Here is a 19,522-nt window from a genome sequence, read left to right as displayed (position 1 = left end):
AGTGGTTTTCTTTCCTCTTTGGCCAGGCACCATATTCACAAATTAAAGGGGTTGTTTAATTGATTCCCCATTTGTTTCTGGAAGTGGCTTGTAATAGCAACTCCAGTGATCTAATACCATTATCCTAGGAGACTTCCACGGTGTTTTCACAAGGTTTTATTCACCAGGGGTAAGGACCTGGACTGCTGGAACGTTGTCTTTGTCAGTAACATGCTACTTAGATAAACCATTGATTTCTTCCCCTTCAGTCAACAAGCATTCTATAGGTAAGTTTGTGTTCCATCATTGGTTTTTCTAGTAAGACTCCAGTGAGCTTTTGCCAACAAGAAACCTATCTCTGTTCTCCTTCTACCTATAAAGGCTGGCCCTATAAGAGGCAGGAATATCGCCTGGCTGGGGAGTCAGAATCAGAAGCCCGACTTGCAGAATATATTTATGCTGGAGGCAAATAGTGCATATTAAAATGAGCTGGCAATGTGTCCCACAGATTTCCTTTTCTACTAAAACTTTAGGATTGGATCTTTACAAAGGTGGTGCTCCAGTAATAGCTGTTTGAAATACTAGTCTTACCTCATTGAAAACCATACTCCTTCACTTTACCTTCTATTCCAGCCCTTCCTTTGGTTCCTAGAAACTCTCGTCAGTTTTTTCTCCTTTTCTTCATTTGTTCAATATATATTTGCTGAGATTCTGTTACGTGTCATTTCCTGTGCTAGTCCCTGGAGAAACAAAGTGGAAGTCAGACAAAACTCCAGGCTTTTCAAGAGAGAAAAGTGATGTTCTACTCTCCAAGAGGAAAACAAGGAATATGTGAATGCATGCAGTCCCTACAGTTTAGGGGGAGAGCTAGGGAATGAAGAAAGAGAGTCATCAGGGGCAGGAGAACATTCTCCCACAATCTCTGCTACTACTTCTCCTTTGAGTCCAGGAAGTGGCATCTCCACCACCCTCTGGCCTCTGTGTTTCAGTTTTTCAGGCATGGAGGGAGAGAGGAGGGAGAGGGTCTGCTTCCAGGCATGGGGAGGGAGAGAGAGTGCCATGACCCTGAATACACTTTACATGTCAAACCAACAGTCTTTACCCTGTTTTCCACATCAAGAATCACATCAAATTTTGCTAAATTATGGAAGTTTTTAAAAGAAAAAGTGGATATAAAATTTGGTGTGTTGTGGGGGGTGCCTACAACAAGCTCAACAGATTTATAATATACTGGGCAATATTCTTTATATAATAAAGTCCTACCGTCTCCAATTCCAGATTTAGGAAAAGTAGACGTACTTTTAGTGAGCCCCAGGTAGCCACTCCCTGGTTTCTCCAGTATCCACTCCTAGCTTCCTTCCAGGAAATGCCCTGAGTATATCCAATTTTTTATCCCTTCCTACCTTTCTTCATTTTTCCATTCAAAACATACCATCTAGATACCTGTAACGTATGACAGGCACTGTTTTATGTGCTGAAGAAAGGGCAGGTAACAAGTCTGGTGAAATGCTTTCTAGAAGAGAGGAGAAGGATGATGACCAGATGAAAAATGTGAAATGGCAATAAAGCGCTAAGTGGAGAATTAACATAAGAGCACAGAAACATAATGATCTGATGGCTACTCTCATTTGAGTAGTTAAAGGGAATCATATTCTGATTTGGTAATATATAATCTAAAACCAAAGGGACAGAAAAGGGCCAGGCATAACATAATGAGGGAATAGCATTATAGTATGTTCTGGGAGCAGACAGATCACCCCCGTGGCTCAAGTAGAATGGGTGTAGCGGAGACTGGAAAAAACGGTGATCAGAGGGTATGGTAGACGTCAGGATACATGGAGATTCATGAGTCCTATTAACAAATTTGGGGTATTTTCTGTATTCTAGGTAAAATGAGAAACTATTGAAGACTTTCAATCAGAAAAGCAGCCAAGCTGATTTATCTCCTAGATCAATGCCTTTCAGTATGTATTGTGCACACAGATCCCCTGGAGACTTTGTTACAATGCAGATTCTGGCTCAGCAGGTCTTGGGTGGGAACTGATATTCTGCCTTTCTAACCAGCTCCCAGGTGATGCTACTGTTCTGAGTCAGTCTTTAAAATAATGAGGTTCTAGAAGATCACTGAATGTTGTTAGAGAGTGAGTTTCAGGGAGACAAGAACAAACAGGAAGACTGGTTCAGAGGCTCTTCCTGTAGCATTTCTAGTGAAAGATTATGGTGACTGGGACAGTTTTGTTGCCAGTAGAGCTGGAGTAAGTAGTTGCTTTCAGAATGTGTTGTGCAAGTGGACTTGACATAGATTCCAGATGACTGGGTTTAGAGAGAAGAGGGAGGGATGACGAGAAGTCACTGAAAACTTATAAAAATTTATCTTGAACGATGATGTAGATGGTGATAGCATTTGCTGAGATGGTGATAGCATTTGCTGAGATAAGGAAGAGAGGGGAGCAGGCAGGACCGAGATTCCATGGGTCTGGTCCCCACCCCATCCCACATTTAGCACAGGACATAGGTGAGAAAAATTTTTAAAAATATATTTTACCGTGAGTTCAAGCCCCGCGTCGGGCTCTGTGCTGACAGCTCAGAGCCTGGAGCCTGTTTCAGATTCTGTGTCTCCCTCTCTCTGACCCTCCCCCGTTCATGCTCTGTCTCTCTCTGTCTCAAAAATAAATAAAACGTTAAAAAAATTTAAAATAATATATTTTACCACCTACCATAAATGCTAAAGATACAAAAGGAGGATGTCTATTCCTTGAAGATTTTATCATCAAGCAATGGGGTACATGACAAATAATGATGTCAATAAATAAGAAACGTATTGAAAGGTGAGCTTCTCAAATTCCACATGCACATAAACAGTGGTAATTTAGTCACATGCTCAGGGAAAAGTATTATGGCAGAAGCTACTGAAAAGTCACACAGCAATATCAGTTGAGCTCCACATGGTTAAATATGGGTATTCATTTTGGGCAGTAGCTTCATAGAATTAAAGAGGAGAAAAAATTGTTTACACATAAAAACAGCCAGCCCCAAATGGATTTTTATTGCATAAATGTTGTAAGAAAGGTTAGTTCCCCATTTGCTTTTTCGAATGTGATTAACGAGATGGGAAACATCTCCTTGAATTTAAAAAGTCTTAAGTTACAAGGGAATACCATAATATATCCAGGGAATTAGAAGCCAGCAGGTTTGTAACTTCTAAGATCAGGGGCCAGAGTTCCTTCCCCGAGGTGTGTTAAAGGAGTATTAACTAACTCTGTTAGAGAGACTCTGTCTGAAGGTGCTGATTTTTACTTCACAAGCACTGCTGTTTGAAATGGGAAATATTCTTGAGCATTCATAGAAATCTGTGAGTGCGATCAAGGGCTAGACAGAAAGCCTGCTAACAATGACAGCTACGGTAATTTGTTTGGTCTCAGATCTTGCCTAACAGAAGAAGAGTTGACAGAGAAACTCCATCTTAGGCCCAGTACAGTAAAACCACCCTAATTGGTAGCAAAACCTTGGCAGTTAAGCAATCATCCCAATTATCTGGAGCTAGTGTGGCTGGAGGACATTTGATTTTCACAGAGTTATTGTTTAAAAAATATCAACTCACACCAGTAATTGGAAGATGATTGTAGGCCGAGTTATAAGTAACAGGAATATTTCAGAGAAAGGGATAAAGGGTGGAGGAGATACAGAAGTGTGTTTGGGAGAGTAGAGGAGGCCGTTCATCTGCTGAACTGTCTCTAAAGAGCAGTTGGAGAACTGCAGGATGAAAGTAAGAGTTTCTCCTCTTTTCCTTGCTGAATATAAAACTTAGTAGGTTGGTAATTCCCAGGTAAACCTTTCTTTGGGAGATACACAAGCCAAGTTCTGCTCATTTAGAAAGAATAAAGACCTCTAGGTTTTATAAAATGTGTCATAGTTTACAAAGCAAAGCCATTCTTCCCGGTAGTTAATCATTCTCTGTGGCCCCAGAACCCCTATGACTTTTATTAAAGTGTATTTGAGGTAGCTCGCTACCCCACCGGGCTTTCATTTTTTTTTTTTTTAATATGACATTTATTGTCAAACTGGTTTCCATACAACACCCAGTGCTCATCCCAACAGGTGTCCTCCTCAATACCCATCACCCACCCTCCCCTCCCTCCCACCCCCCATCAACCCACTGGGCTTTCAAATGTCACTGTAGCACTCCTTCATAGGACCTCCAACCACATTGAATGAATGAATGAATGAATGAATGAACGAACAAACAAAAGTGTTTTTGAAGTCACCATCTCATTTGACCCAGTTACAAGAATTTTTAACTTAACATTTAAAAGGAAGAAAAATCAAAATCAACTGTTCAGATTAGGAATGTTAGGATTTAGTGGCATGAATTTTCAGGTATGGAGCCAAGGCTAGAACACAGTTGTTTTGATTACAAAACCGTCCCTCTTTCCATTTTTACCCAGAGATTTCCTGGGACAAAAACTGAATAGGCTTCCTCACTACACAGCCAGGACAGGAGTGAAACAATCACTTGATTATTTTAAACAACTCTGAATACTCCAGCCTTTTCCCTAGGAGTGTGTTTTGTTTCCTCAAAGTCCTGCCATCTGCCAACCACCCACATCATTGAATGATTTGTGGCATCTCTATTAAAAGATCCCAGTAACCAGGGATGTCCATTTCAACATTTTATATTACCTTAAAGGAAAGGGAAAAAAAGAAATGTATCTATAGAAAATATGTATTGTGATCCAGGCTCTTTATGTATGTGCCTCCGTGTAGTCTCTCTTATTTGTGTTTACAGAACACACACACACACACACACACAGTAAAAATCACTCACAATCTCACCACTATTCAAAATATGAAGTATGAAGTCAAAATCTCTGCTGCTTCGATCTCACCCAACCCCCATTTTATCTAGATTCTTCTAGACTTTTTCTAATGCCTTTCAGATAGAGCATCCCCTACTAATTTCTGTCTCTGTTTCCTTATATTCTCACCTACAAAAAAAGGGAGAAAATTATACTTACTCATCAGCAACTCTCTTTGTTTTTCTTCCACTTAATTACACATCATTCATGGCCACACAATTTTTAACCTTTACTACAACCTTGAAGAGAAAGTGTGATTATCTTCGATTACCCACACAAGGACATTGAAGATCAGAAATTTCAAAATTTTTGCCCAAGGCCACAAAGTAAATAGCAGAGTCAAGGTACAGACCCAACTTGCCCTTCTTCCACAGCCTGTAGTCTTTTCCATGAAGCAGGGAGCCTCCCTCAGAGCAGAGAGAACAAACTCGCCCACTCCTTTCATTGTTTTATGCACAGTCTGCTGATTAACATCAGATGTACTAAGTCTATACCGTGTTTGGATCTGCTCCACGAAACTTGGGTATCCCTAAATTCCACCTGTTACTGAGCCCACTCCAAAAGCAAAAGCTGTGAACGTTTAGAGAGGCACAGCCGGCAGAGGCAGCTGCAGGAATAGTCGTGATTGGCATGGTCTCCAAGGCCGACAGCAACCACAGTGATGCTGGGAGATGCCTTTGGCTCCGGGGCCAATTCTCTGTGCTCTGTTGCGGACATCAGGGTGATTCCAGACCTGGTCATGTGCATCCAAGCATTGTTCACTTAATGCTGGGTTAACACGGTGGCATTAACATCTGAACCACACCGTATGTTTTGCTTTTTACGTAGACTCCTGAATGCTGGGGTTGGACTTTTCGAGTTGACTCTTTCCGTCATTATCCTAAAGGCAATGAGATACACTCCAGTCTCAGACATGCCACCTAATTAGCATGCAAGCCTCGTTTTTAGTGACCAGCTCTCTGTGTGGCACACAGATGCTGCTCCGCCCATTTTGGCTGATAGACTGAATGAATAGATGATCTGGTAGCACCGCTGGGTTTTCATGTAGATTTTGGCTGCTAACGGTCAGAACTTAAGGCATTCCACTCAAAACTCCTTGACTGAGACTTCTGTAGCATAAAGGAAAAGAATATTCAACTTGGAACCCATGGGGGAGGGGAAGGGAAAAAAAAAAAGAGGTTAGAGTGGGAGAGAGCCAAAGCATAAGAGACTGTTAAAAACTGAGAACAAACTGAGGGTTGATGGGGGGTGGGAGGGAGAGGAGGGTAGGTGATGGGTATTGAGGAGGGCACCTTTTGGAATGAGCACTGGGTGTTGTATGGAAACCAATTTGTCAATAAATTTCATATATATATATATATATATATATATATATATATATATATATAAAGAATATTCAACTTGGAAAAAGAAAACTGGGGTCCTTGTCTTCGATCTATTTATGCTTATAGGACTATAGATGAGTAACTTAATGTATGTCTCAGACTTTTTATTTTCATAAAAAAGGGACGAGGTACGAATGCAACAGCTCTATTTCAGAGCTCTTGTGTGCAATGAATGAAAATAAATGTCACTGTGGTTTCCTAACTAAGCACATCAAATAAAACAAATCAATGTCGGGTATATAGAATTTTTCATCTAATGATTTGAAGCTACACAAAAGATCAGGTACAGTCTTTGTGGTTAAGATACTTAAAAAAATAATTATAGCAGCAGGGTAAATGTGAAATAATTGGAAACACAGAATTTCACTAGTGTACAAGCAGCCAGGTGAGCATTAAGGCGCACTGGCAGTTGAATTGGATTTATCAAGGAAACCTTCTGAAGCAGATGGAGTTGATGAACGCAGTTCTGCTCACATAGCCTGAAAGGTAACTAAGTTCTGAAAGCGTTTTCCAGTTTGTACAAATGCTGAAATTAATTTCTCTTGACTGATGCTGCTGTGGACTCTGAAAATCATGTGGATTCTGTTTCCTAAATCTTTCTTTATGCTGGTTCTTTAAGTAAAGCCAACCTGTCCATACTTCACAGAACAGATGGAAAAGTGAGTCTCAGTAGTTAGCTACAAGGCGTCCCAGACCATCTCTTTCTCCATGCCTTGCTCTCTGTATCCGGTTCATTACTCTGGCATCTTTGGTTTCAGATCATGGTTTCTGACTTCTGCTTTGTCTTGAGACTTTCTTCTCTGCCTTGATTCTCTGCAAGAGTCATAGCAGAAAAGCTAACCTTACCCCCTGACTCTCACATTGACTCTGGGTCTCCCCATTGTATGAGGCAAAAGAGCGGTATTTCCTGATTTTTGCTGAGTGCGTAGAGATGGGGACTGGAGGTGGGCAAGTTCAATGGCGGTGTTCTTGTTTACCATCTCTAAAGGTGCCTCTTATATATCTCCATGTGTTCTTTTCTTTAACCGCTAGGGTCATAATTCAGACTTTACTTGTTTATGTACACTAGGAGGTCTGAGGTATTTTACATGTAAACATTCATGCAGCAAGACTGGAAAAATATTTTTAAAGAAAAGATAAAAACCCAGGTGATCAAAATGGAGGGTGGAGCAGGAAGAGGAACTATGGAAAATCAAGGCAGCAGAGAGTTACGTCAGTTGAATCCATCATTTATGTGTACATTTCCCAGCTTCTAAAGAAAAGGCACTTTTTGTGTCATGAGACTGCCATTTTTTTTTTACCTAGTATGAAATAGAGAGATTCATAAATTAAAAACAGGTTATATCTTGGTTTGAGTTCGGAGGAAAAAAAAAATTCCTAGTAGATTCACATAGGGGATTTTGAACAAGAGTAATAAAGATAATATTTTCAATCGTTGTATTTCTCCTTTTCCTCAAAATAAAAATGCTCCTACATTCCACATTTGACTATTTCTAATTTGGAAACTCTGTAAAATTTGAGAAAATGCACTGCATCTTGTTCTACACAAGTAATTCTATACATACCAGAAAAAGAGGATTTGCCATAAAGCAAATGACACCTAAGCCTCAGAGCCCCTCATAGACCTGGGCCCTTTCAAAGATCCTGCACCCAATTTGCATTTGCAATTTATTCTTTCTTCAGGAGAGTGCCCTTAACTGTTTGTCATTGCCTCCTAAACCTGTATCTACTTCAAATATCATATAATCTAGGTGATCTCTTTAAAGTAGTTGTAGAATTTGAGGAATGACTAATAGACACATTTTATTGATGAGCCTTCTAACATATCAGTTGTCAACTCTGGGCTGTTAACATTATCTATATGGCAGTCAGAAATAACTGAGCTCTCATACCAATATCCAAAGGAAAGCTATTCATTATTGTTGATGGAAAGTATCCAGAAACCCTCGATAATTTGGTTTTATTCACTGGCTCTTTATTAAAGGCTTACAGTAGATTCATCACTGTATTAAATGCAGTCAAGGGCATGGTTCCCACTTTTAAAGAACTTCTGGTCAAATAGGAAAAAAAAGGAAATAAATTACAATGTAACATCATGAGTACTATAATTGCAGTATATACAAGAAGTAATGAGAGAATTAAAGGAAAAATATGCAAATTAGGCTGAACTTTGTTGGAAGTGTTAGAAAGAGACTCATCCAATAATTGAATTAACAAATGTAACATTTTTCAATGAAAATTGATAATTACTTCAAATTTCGCAGTCATTTTGGGTATATTTATTAAATACTCAATAGTGATCCTTTAGGATAGTAAGAGAGAAGTAGCCAATCAAAAGAGTGTAGGAGAGAATTTAGCTATATGTGAATCATTTGGAAAGATAAAGGAATCTGAGGTATTTATGGCTTTAGCCATAGGATAGGGAGGAAGGTTAAGACAAAAGAGCTAACTGGGCCAGGTCAGAGGATCCTGAGGGGTCCTGCCATGCTGTGTACAGATATCTGATTCACAGAGTGGAGGTCATTTGAGCAAAGTATTTTCACGTAAACAAGGGTACCACCAAGGTTTTTCTAAGTAATCTATCAACTTACATTGCATCTCCAGAGCCATGATTATGCAGGGAATCAATAATACATCTATTGAATCTTTTTGTGTTGCTTGGGTGTCCTATTTCATTGCCAGTAAATCTGGAGCTCGGATATATTCTTTGATACACAAGGACACGACCAACTTTCATCTTATGAAAGTTTCATCTTATGGTGGTCTATCTACAGACCCCTTTAGTGTCCCCACTGCTAATATAAGAATCCCAGTATTTCCAGGGACACCAGGGAAACCTTTGCATCTACTGCAGTAGTCTGTTGGAATACCTTCTTGTGTCCGGAGTGCTGGTCCCTTGAAGCCGAAGCTCAGAAATATCTCTGCTGTTGTTACTGTGAACTGGTTGTTCCAGGATGGTTGAGGCTCTGCCATTACATCCCCATGCCAAGGCCTGGTGTCTTCGCTAAAACGTGCACATCAAAGCATTGCAACTGTTCATTTTCTCTGCACGTGCCAGATCATAAACATGTAAGAGCTATCTATCACATGTGGTGGCTATTGCAGGTAATGGAGATAATTATTTTACCACTGTAGTTCTCCAAAGAGAAAGTTAGAATGATGACTTTCTTGGAGTTATATTCAGTTAAGAGTGGTTCATTCCAGAATGTTCTTCAGCATCATATTTCTTTATATTCATTTATACCATCGGTTTTCTCAGGGCACCTAGATGGTTGCGGCAGGAGAGAGTCCAGAGTTTGCTCCTTCTCCACACCCCTTAGCAGAGCCTAGCATGCTGGCCTGACTCTTTCCAGGAATGTGGTAATATTTATCTGAGAAGCCTTGTTTTCCTTGCCTTGTATATGTATCTTGATTAGAAAAATCTGAGTCATTCAGAAAAACTTGCTGGTAGAACAGATAAGAGTTTGTATCCTTTATTTTTCTTGATTTCCTCATAACAGCCCCACACCTGCCCCCTACTTCTCAGCACTCTTCAAGCTTTGCATATCAGTAATTTGTCTTTCTGAAGGGGGAAAAAAAGTGCAACCTCACCACCTAACACAGAGACCCACATAATCATTAGTTTATATCTAAGGCACACACACATAAACCTCAAGAGGTCTGTGGTCTCGTGAGGAAAACAAAATTTGAGTAAATGTTTATAAAATATTGTGATACCATTAGAAATATGGGTTGTAACAAAACAACACTTTGAAGACTTGCAGAAGTAACACTTCCTGAAACAAATATAGCAAAACACAGATTTTAACAGATTACCTTTATCTGAGCTGTACAGATAGATTCTTTAGAAAAGCAGAGTGTGGAGTTAGGAAGTTTTTTAGTCTTTCAAATTGGATCTGGAAATAATACCCCCCCCCATATTTGCAGGTACTTCTAAATTGAAATTATTCCACCTCCATAAAAATGAAAGCCATCACACGTCTTCCTGTCTCAGCAACTTTTGCTGGGAAGTTGCCCAGACCTGAATAATATCAGATCCTGTATTTTCCTTTATAAGAAAAAAAAATTATATGACTCAATAAAAACCTTCCCTGAAGAATAGAATTATCGTATTTCTGTGACAATCTGTTATTGTACTGTTTTCTAAATGAGTTAATTAAAATTCAAGGGATCCTGAGTTCTACATTCCCCCTCCCCCCATATTACTCTCCTGTGTTTATTACACAACTTGTTGAGTTAATCTAACCTGAAGAGGTTTTGTTTTGTTTTTTTTTGTATGAATCCCAGTTATGACCTTTGAATGGTAAGAACTAGGTGAGCCAGTTATAAATGATTCTAAATGTTAAAGTTTTAGAATTTTTTTAGCATTCAAAATAAGTGTTCAAATGTCCCAAGGCATTTCAAAACTAAATGATTAAACATTCTTATTCTAGAAAGATATTGCATTTAAATAAAATTCAACTCAAAGTAGAAGAAGAGGAGGAGGTAAGCAGGTCATGGCATAGAGAAGTTAGGGATTTTCTCAGTGTCACCAAACACCTACTGGAGTTACATCCATTTGAATCAACATTTCTGTTTCCAAGCCTGTTTCTCTTTAAGACTCACCAGGGTACAGAGGGTTGCTGGAGGGGAAGTGGGTGGGGGATGGGCTAAAAGGTTGATGGGCATTAAGGAGGGCACTTGCTGGGATGAGCACTGCGTGTTGTATGTAAGTGATGAATCACTGGGTTCTACTCTGTAAACCAATACTACGCTGTATGTTAACTTACTTGAATTTAAATAAATAAATTAAAAAAAAATGTGACTGCCCCCCCAAGAAAAAAATCAGCAGGGTAGCGGTTATTGTTATATGCAGATGCTATTCATTCAGCCCTTTACAAATATCATCATTCAATTCTCAGCACAATCCTTTGAGGCAAGGCAGTCTTAATCCCCAAGTTACAGATGGGGAGAATGAGGAACACAGCATCTCTCCATAGGAGAGGTGGGATTTGAACCTGTGCAGTCTGAAGGTAGCAGCAGGGCTCTAACCCTCTGCGATGTACTGTCTTCCCACTGCGCTAGAGGTTGTTAATCACACCTCTGCACTTTGCAGTTCCTCCTACAAGAGGCAGAGAATACATCCCTGCTCATCAATGTTTGATCAATATCATGTGAGTGGAAGTGGAAGTGGGCCAACTTGGATCCAAGCCTTATGAATTGTGGTTTTGTGTGGTTTCATGTTCCAGGATCATGTGGGGTATTTTAAAACTCTCTGGTCTCCATTCAGATCGATGAAGTGAGAATCTACGGAGGTTAGATCAGGGGATGGGTCTGTTTCCCAAGCTTCCCAGTTGATTCCATGTGCCGTCAGTTTTGAGAACCTCTGTGTCTCAGGAAAGCTTCAGCAGAGCACGGTGGGCTCGAGCAAGAACTGTGTAATCTGATGGTCCTGGGTCCAATTCTTAATTAATCTCTTCACACACTAGGATGGTAACAATGAGGGAGTTAACCTTTGTTTGCTGTGATTTTTCTCATCTATCAACTGGGAGTAATAATACACCTACTTGAGCAGTCTGCTGTGGGGTTGACATTTAGAAATTCTATCACATTTACTGGCGTGTGATAAGCATTTAGTAGATGTTAGCTAAGAAGATCTTGCATCCTTTCATAGGGAAATGAATCAATCTGGAGAGGGTTTGGACTGCAATAATTTGATGGGATTTGGTAGGATAAGACAGGTTGATGATCTGGATTCTGCCTTATTCTCTCTTTTACAACATTTTGTTTCACAGTTTTTAGGATGTCCAAAGTCATTAGGAAATCCATGAATGTTGATTCATAACTCTGACTCACATATCGCAATTATTATTTTTATATAACTTTTATATTAAAATGTTTATAACTAAAATTTGAGTATAATTTATATGCATCAAATACTGGTTAAGAAGCGGGCACATGTTATTCTGTTGAATATTTATATTGCCTCTATGAATTAGTTACATTTTTTCCAATTTTACCATGTAGGAAATTGAGACACAGTAGCTAATATGTTTTCCCATATCAGATCCGTTTCTTTCTTTTTTTTTTTTTTTTCCTACTCCTGTTCTGTCCTCAACCACTGTAATCCCTTTCAGGTTTTTCTTCTAACAGTATCTTAGTTCTGTAACCCATGTCTGGATTAGTCAGCATTTGCCGCTGTAATGCTGCATAACAAAAAACTAGACTCAGTGTTCTATAAAAATCATTGTTTTTGTTTTGTCATTCGTGCAGGTGCAGATTGGCAGTAGTTTATCTGAAATGGTTGGATTTGCCTGTTTGGCTCCAAGCCCAGGAGCGGTTCATGGCCGCTTCATGTGTCTCTCATTCTTCTGGGACTCTGGGTCACTTAGGATATGCTCTTATGTGATCACAGCAGAAACGATAGAGGGGCAAATACAAAACCACAATTCATAAGGCTTGGATCCAAGTTGGCCCACTTCCACTTCCACTCACATGATATTGATCAAACATTGATGAGCAGGGATGTATTCTCTGCCTCTTGTAGGAGGAACTGCAAAGTCAAATCACGAAGGCAGAGATGCAGGGAGTGGTAAAGAATCACAGTCAATGATAAGTAATCCCCTTTAGTTCATAAGTGGCATATCTAATAGTTGAAACTGAAATCTCTCTTGATACAGAATTGAGTGTCTTTTATGAAACCATTCACTGAGAAACTAGGACTAATAATTTTTAATTGTGGAAGGTCAAGGAAAATGACCAAATGAATCCTCTTGGGCTCTTTTCCACTCCCTTTATCTACTAAGGTTGGAATTAATAATTTTGTTAGTCTTAGTTAATTTATCGGATCCCCCAAATGTGAATGATTACCAATCACATGTAGATAGATTACCTATCTATACAAAGTTAGATGCATACATGTTAGAAGGGATTACCTGTCTATACAACGTCAGATGTATACATGTTAGTCAGAAGCAAGCAAATGTGCACATACTCACAATTACTTTAGAGATCATAGTAATGGTAGGCTAATTCTCCTTCTCTTTAAACTTCATACCCGCTAATATTATAAGCTCTACTTGAATTTTAGAAATCAAGTTTGCATTCTTCACTGCATAGATGAAGGTAATTCTATTTGCTTTCTGTGGTATTCCAATGGAGATAACGTCTCTTCTCCATTTTTGTATATATTCCAATGCATTCATTAATGTGATGAAAACTTTTTGTAGGAGAAAAGCAAACAACTTAGCTCTAAATGATTGGTAAAAAAAAAGAACTATGATTTATTTTAAAAAGAAAATTATTAAAAAAGTGTCATATATATATATGTACACACACACACACACACATATACACATTTAGAGAAAGAGGGAGGGAGAGAGATGGAAATCTCCTTTTTTAAGTTGGGATATTAATTTGATAAAATTGTGAAGGAAATATTGTATCTTAAAACCTGAACTTATTGTTTCCATTTAAGCAAGAAATAGTTCTTTGGTAAGTTGTTTTATCCCTGATTTTGCGTGCATTTCATTCTTAAAATTTGGGGCTATAAGAGTAGAAGAAAGGGGATTTTTCTAATATATTTAGTTCCTCAAAAAAAAAAAAATCTCAGCATGAATGAAAAAGGCCTAGGAAATACTTTTCAGTTTCCCTTAAAACCAATATATATTAACTATATTGAGCCAACAAAGGGGCTACTCCCTGATATGAAATTCATTTTCCATAGTGATTCTATCTTTTCAAATGTAGCTTGTTACGTATTTAAATGTTGGATTAAAAGTCAAACCTGTCTGAAGTTCTATAGGTTTTCAAATCAGTAACAGAGCAGAGCATGAATGGTGTGTTTAGATTCCACAAAAGAATCAATCATTCCAGTAATAAATGTCAAAGTTTCTCATCTTTAATTCCTGTAAGAGAAGACATAGTTGAGGCTTGAGTTTACCAGATAATCTGATAGAGTGCTTTTATGTATGGCTGACTCATTTAGCCCTTATTAGAAACTCACAGCTTTATTCTAAGGGGTCAGCCGCAAAGAAGCTGCTTTAACAGAGAAAAGGCATGGTTGATCCATCAATGACTTGGACGAAACTTTCATGTTGGCATTGTTCCGCCTTTTTTTTTTTTTTTTAAGATGGATAAACAGATGCATCATTCTAATTTCACGTTATGGACACCCACATTGGTTCCTGCTTGATCTCTAGACTGGATTATTTTCTCACCTCATAAAACAGTGTGTCTGATTGCCTTACAATAATAGAGCTGGGAACACCAACACCATATGTAAAATTAAATTGAAAGGTGGTGGAGACAAGGAAAAGAAATTCAGAGGACGTATGCTGTAACTTTGCAAGATATCAGACAGAGGTGCGTGACTTTATACTCTACGAGATGCACCTCTTCAAACACTCTGTCCCATGAAACAGCCACTGCACAACCTTGGTCATACTGAGATTGACACTACAGATATTTTTAAGCTTTTCATTGTGGAAAATTTTAAACATACATGACAGTGCAGGGACTAGTACATTGAACCCCCATGTGCCCATCACTCATGGTCAGTCTTGTTTCATATCCACTCCCACCTACTTCTGATTCAGGATATTTTAAGAAAATCCCAGATAATCATATCACTTTATCCATAAATATTTCTGTAGGTATTTCTCAAAGTTAAATACTGCTGTTAGCATAAGCATAATACTTGTCGTGGCTAACATAATCATAATAACTACTTAATGTCATAAAATATCCAGTCAGTATTCACAGTTTCCAAATTATAATCCATGTGCAGAGATGCACACATACATACTTACGATCCCCACCCCACCTGCCAACACATGCGTTTATACATGCACGTTCCTCTTGTTTGAAACACAATTCAAAAAGGTTCATTAATTAGGATTGGTTGAGATGTCTCATCAGTATCTTTTTTTAAAGTTTATTTATTTATTTTGAAAGAGAGAGAGAGAGAAAGAGAGAGAGAGAGAGCAAGGCTGGGACAGAGGGAGAGGAGAGAGAGAATCCCAAGCAGGTTCTGTGCTTTTGGTGCAGAACCTGACACGGGGCTTGATCTCACGAACCGTGAGATCATGACCTGAACCAAAATCAGGATCGGACACTTAACTGACTGAGCCACCCAGGTACCCGTGTATCTTTTAATTTATAATTTCTTCCTCCACATTTGTTCTTTTCTTTGCAATTAATTCGTTGACAAAATTCAGTGTGTCCTATCGTCCCCCACAAGGTGGATTCTTTTGATTGCATCTCTGTGGTATCTACTCACGTTTTAGTTTGTTCTCTACATTTCCTGTAAATTGGCAGTTAGATCTTACAGTTTGATCGGATTTCTGTTTTGTTTTCTTTTCTTTTATAAGAATATTTCTTTCAGGAGGGACATGTCTGAGACCTTGGTTAGCTGCCATTGGTGATCATTGACTGGCTCTAGGTTTTCATGAGGGGCTGAAAACTGGTGGTTATCAAATACAATCATGTCTTCCTCATCTATTAGCTGAAATAATTCTCCAAGGACAGTCTCCCCTATTCAGTAGTTTGGATAACTCTGTTATATTTTTTATAGTAAATCAGTGTAAATATTTAATTTTTTTTAATTTATTGATTTTCAAAATAAGTCGCTTTCCTTGCATACTCCAAGGATCTACCAATGCCTTATCATGATCATGATCGTCTCAAGGATTTAAGTACAGTTGATATGTTTAATTAATTTTTTAATGTTTATTTATTATTGAGAGGCAGAGAGACACAGAACGTGAGCAGGGGAGGGGCAGAGAGAGGGGGAGACACAGAATCTGAAGCACCGTCCAGGCTCTGAGCTGTCAGCATAGAGCCCAACATGGGGGTCGAACTCAAAAACTGCGAGATCATGACCTGAGCCGAAGTCGGTTGCCCAACCAACTGAGCCATCCAGGCACCCCAACAATTGATATGTTTAAATCCACCAGTTATTATTGATCTCAGAAATCAAATGTCTCAGCTTGGGCCAGTGGGAGCGTCTAGCTAACTCTGAATGCTTTTAACTCCACCAAAATAGTATTTGAAATGTTCCCTGCATGTCATCTGGACGACAGCATATTCCACATTCATTTTATACATTTGCTGCTTTAGACTTCAAATTCCATGTTTGCAAGGTGCCCTGGTCCCTTTTAGTGGCAGAGAGTAGTTGGGGACAAAATCTAGGTACCATGGTTGTTTATTGCCACTGGGCCAGTCATTGTTCAGAAGACCTTTCAGGGGGCAGAGCTGGGATATATGTATTTGTATTTCAGGAAATGCTGTGTGAATTTGTATTGATGTAATTCAAATTCTGGATTCCACAGTTGTCATTTCACCTCTTCCATCTTCCCTCTGTATTTTTCTTTTTCCTATTTTGAAAGTCAGCTCTTTAAGATGTCAAAAGAATCAACCATTTTCTTTATCCCACTGTTGTCACAGAATAATATTAACACCACTGACAACAATATGACTGAAAAATTTTAATATGTTTCACACTTATTTTTGTCCTCAGGACATATACTGCTTAGGATATACCTCATTAGGGATATATAGTCAATTTAGAGTTTTCACAGGCACTTGGAGTTGTTCCTCTCTCACTGTTATAACATCAGCCTGATTCACAATTAGTTCATTTGTTTCATTTTGCTTCTGCTTTTTGGGACTTTTCAAAAGTTATATCTGTTCTAAACTTATGTAAAATATACCAGGTTCCAGAAAAAGGTCACCATAATAACATACATAACTGTCCCTGTTACCATATTGCCTCCTTACCTTTATAGGTAAAATGTTTGTCTTAACATTATCTTTCTTTTATTTTGCTATTTAGTGTTGTTCTATGCAAATATTTATCTACCATTTCTCTCTTTACATACATACACATATCAGAATTTATCTACCACTTTTCTCTTCACATACACACATGTATCAGAAATGGCAAAGCTTTATATGCACTTATCTCTGTCTGACTTTTTCAGGTAACCTTAAATGCTGAGCATAATGCCAGTTTAATATACCCAGAGATACCTCACGCCATTTTTCCAGCTGCATTTTCCTCATGGCTGCATTGCATGGATATTCCATAGTTTACTCAGCAGGCCCTTTTGGTAGACAATTTGGCTTCTCTCGGTATTTTATTATTACAAATACTGGTTCAGTAAATAGCCTTTTCTTAATTTTGCTCGTGTAATTTTTGTATATATTGCCAATTCCCCTCCATAAAAGTAGTAACATTTTGCATTCTCACTAGCAATATCTGAGAGTATTTTTCCTCACAGCCTTGCCAACAGAGTCCCTTGTCAAGCTTTTGATTTTTTGCCAATTTGATAAGTGAGAAATGCTAACTCAGTGAGGTATTAATTTGTATCTGTCTTATTATTAATAAGTGAGGTTTAGCATCCTTAATATGCTTAAGTTCCATTTCCATTTTTTTTCTGTGAAGGTCACTTCATATTTCTAGCACATTTCCTCTAAAGTAGCTGATATTTTTTGTCTCTGTTTTTAAAAGGCTTTAAAACATTGTAAATATTAACTTTATTTATAATTTATACTACAAATATTTTCTGCAGATTGTCGTTTTATTTACTTTGCATCTGATGTTTCTGCCGTGCAATTTATTATTTACTTTTATACAATTAAATGTCAATAGCTGTTTTCTTTTGGCTTCTCAGGTTTGAGTCATAGTTGGGAAAGTTTTATCACTCCATGGTTAGGAAGAGATTCACACATGTATGAGACTGGATTTTATGAATAATTGACCACTTTATTTTACATCCATAAACTTTAATGGTAAGAGCATAATGACAATATTACGTATAGACCTCATTCTGGCTACGCTACCAGCTAGTTCTGTATGAATATACTATCTACAGAAACTGAGACTCAAATAGCTTGTCTAAAATTGGGTTAACTATAACTACTACCAGGGATTATTATCAGGATTAACTGAGAATATAAAATTCCATAGATGACTTCTTTATTATAGCAGGTTCTTCAAATTATATGTTGATTCTGAATTGCTTCTGTGTATGAATTTATCATATAAAAGAAGTGATTTGGGCTTGGTTCTTCCAAAGGTAAAATCATGTTTTGGCTCAAAATCTGTTACCACATTAAAAATCATAGCTTGATTTTGACTTGCTGTCATTTGATATCATTTGTATCAATTTCCATTTTTTCACTTCCTCAGTAACAAAGACGACTCTGTCACTTTCAGAAGGAACAAATGAATGAATTTCAAGTAAAGATTAAAACAATCATTTTGTTTCAGTGTCTCAGAAGCATGCTCAAATTCTCAAATTTATTTTACAATATCCTTTACAACTTGATGATCCTCCTTAGTGGCTTACTACTGATCAGTTTCTTCCCATCAGCAGATCAACTTCCCCCAGTTCCTTATGCACCAGGCATTCAGGACTCCTTGCCGTTCTTGGAAACCCTTTCCACCTTTAAACATATATTCATTTCAAACCTTTCTTGAGTCCTTTTATGTACCAGGAGCTCTAAACTCTAAACCCTGGAGTTCACAACTGCTACCATCATACTTTGTTCTTGATTCTCTGTCGTTGAAATGTACAACATTCTTCCTCCTTGCAGAACACTATTCGGTAATTTATAGACAGCATCTGGCTGTTATCTCTATTCGATCTACAGTGCTACATTGAATAAAGCCCTCTTTTAACATCAGGAATTTTTTAAACTAACTTTTTATTCAAGTATAACATGCTGCGCAGAAGTACATAAATCAAAAGTATAGAGCCAAGTGAACCTTCCTAGAGTTAACAAATCTGTGTAACCAACCCAAAATCAAGTCGTAAGCCATTATGAATACTTGAGAATCTCCCTTCATGCACATTCCAGGTGAGCACTAACCTGAAGGTGAGCACTAACCTGAATTAAAACACCATAGATTGTTTTTGCCTCCCTCCCTCACCCTCTTTTTACTGAAATTTATATGAATGGAATCTTATAACTTGTGCTCTTTTGCTCCTGGATCATTTTCCAGGAACATACAATTGATTAATATTTGCTTCTAGTTTTTAACTCATAGTGTTGCTGTATGAACATTTTTGTACATTATTTTTGTTAAATATATAAGTGCACTTTTGTTGGGTATATTTCTAAGAGCAAAACAATGAGTTGTGTGTGTGTGTGTGTGTGTGTGTGTGTGTGGTGTTCATTTTTAGAGGATAATACCAAATAATTTTCTACAGTAGTTACAAGAATTTACAATCTGTATACAACAACAGTATTATAGTTGTAGCCATAGTTCCTGTTATTTCACATCCTTGTCAGCATTTGGTCGTTAATTGTTTTTTT

Source organism: Lynx rufus, unplaced genomic scaffold (genome assembly GCF_022079265.1).
Source record: "Lynx rufus isolate CCGP_SWC_20201006 ecotype Redwood Valley unplaced genomic scaffold, mLynRuf1.p SCAF_18, whole genome shotgun sequence".
Classification (NCBI taxonomy): domain Eukaryota; kingdom Metazoa; phylum Chordata; class Mammalia; order Carnivora; family Felidae; genus Lynx; species Lynx rufus.
This window is presented reverse-complemented; position numbering follows the sequence as displayed.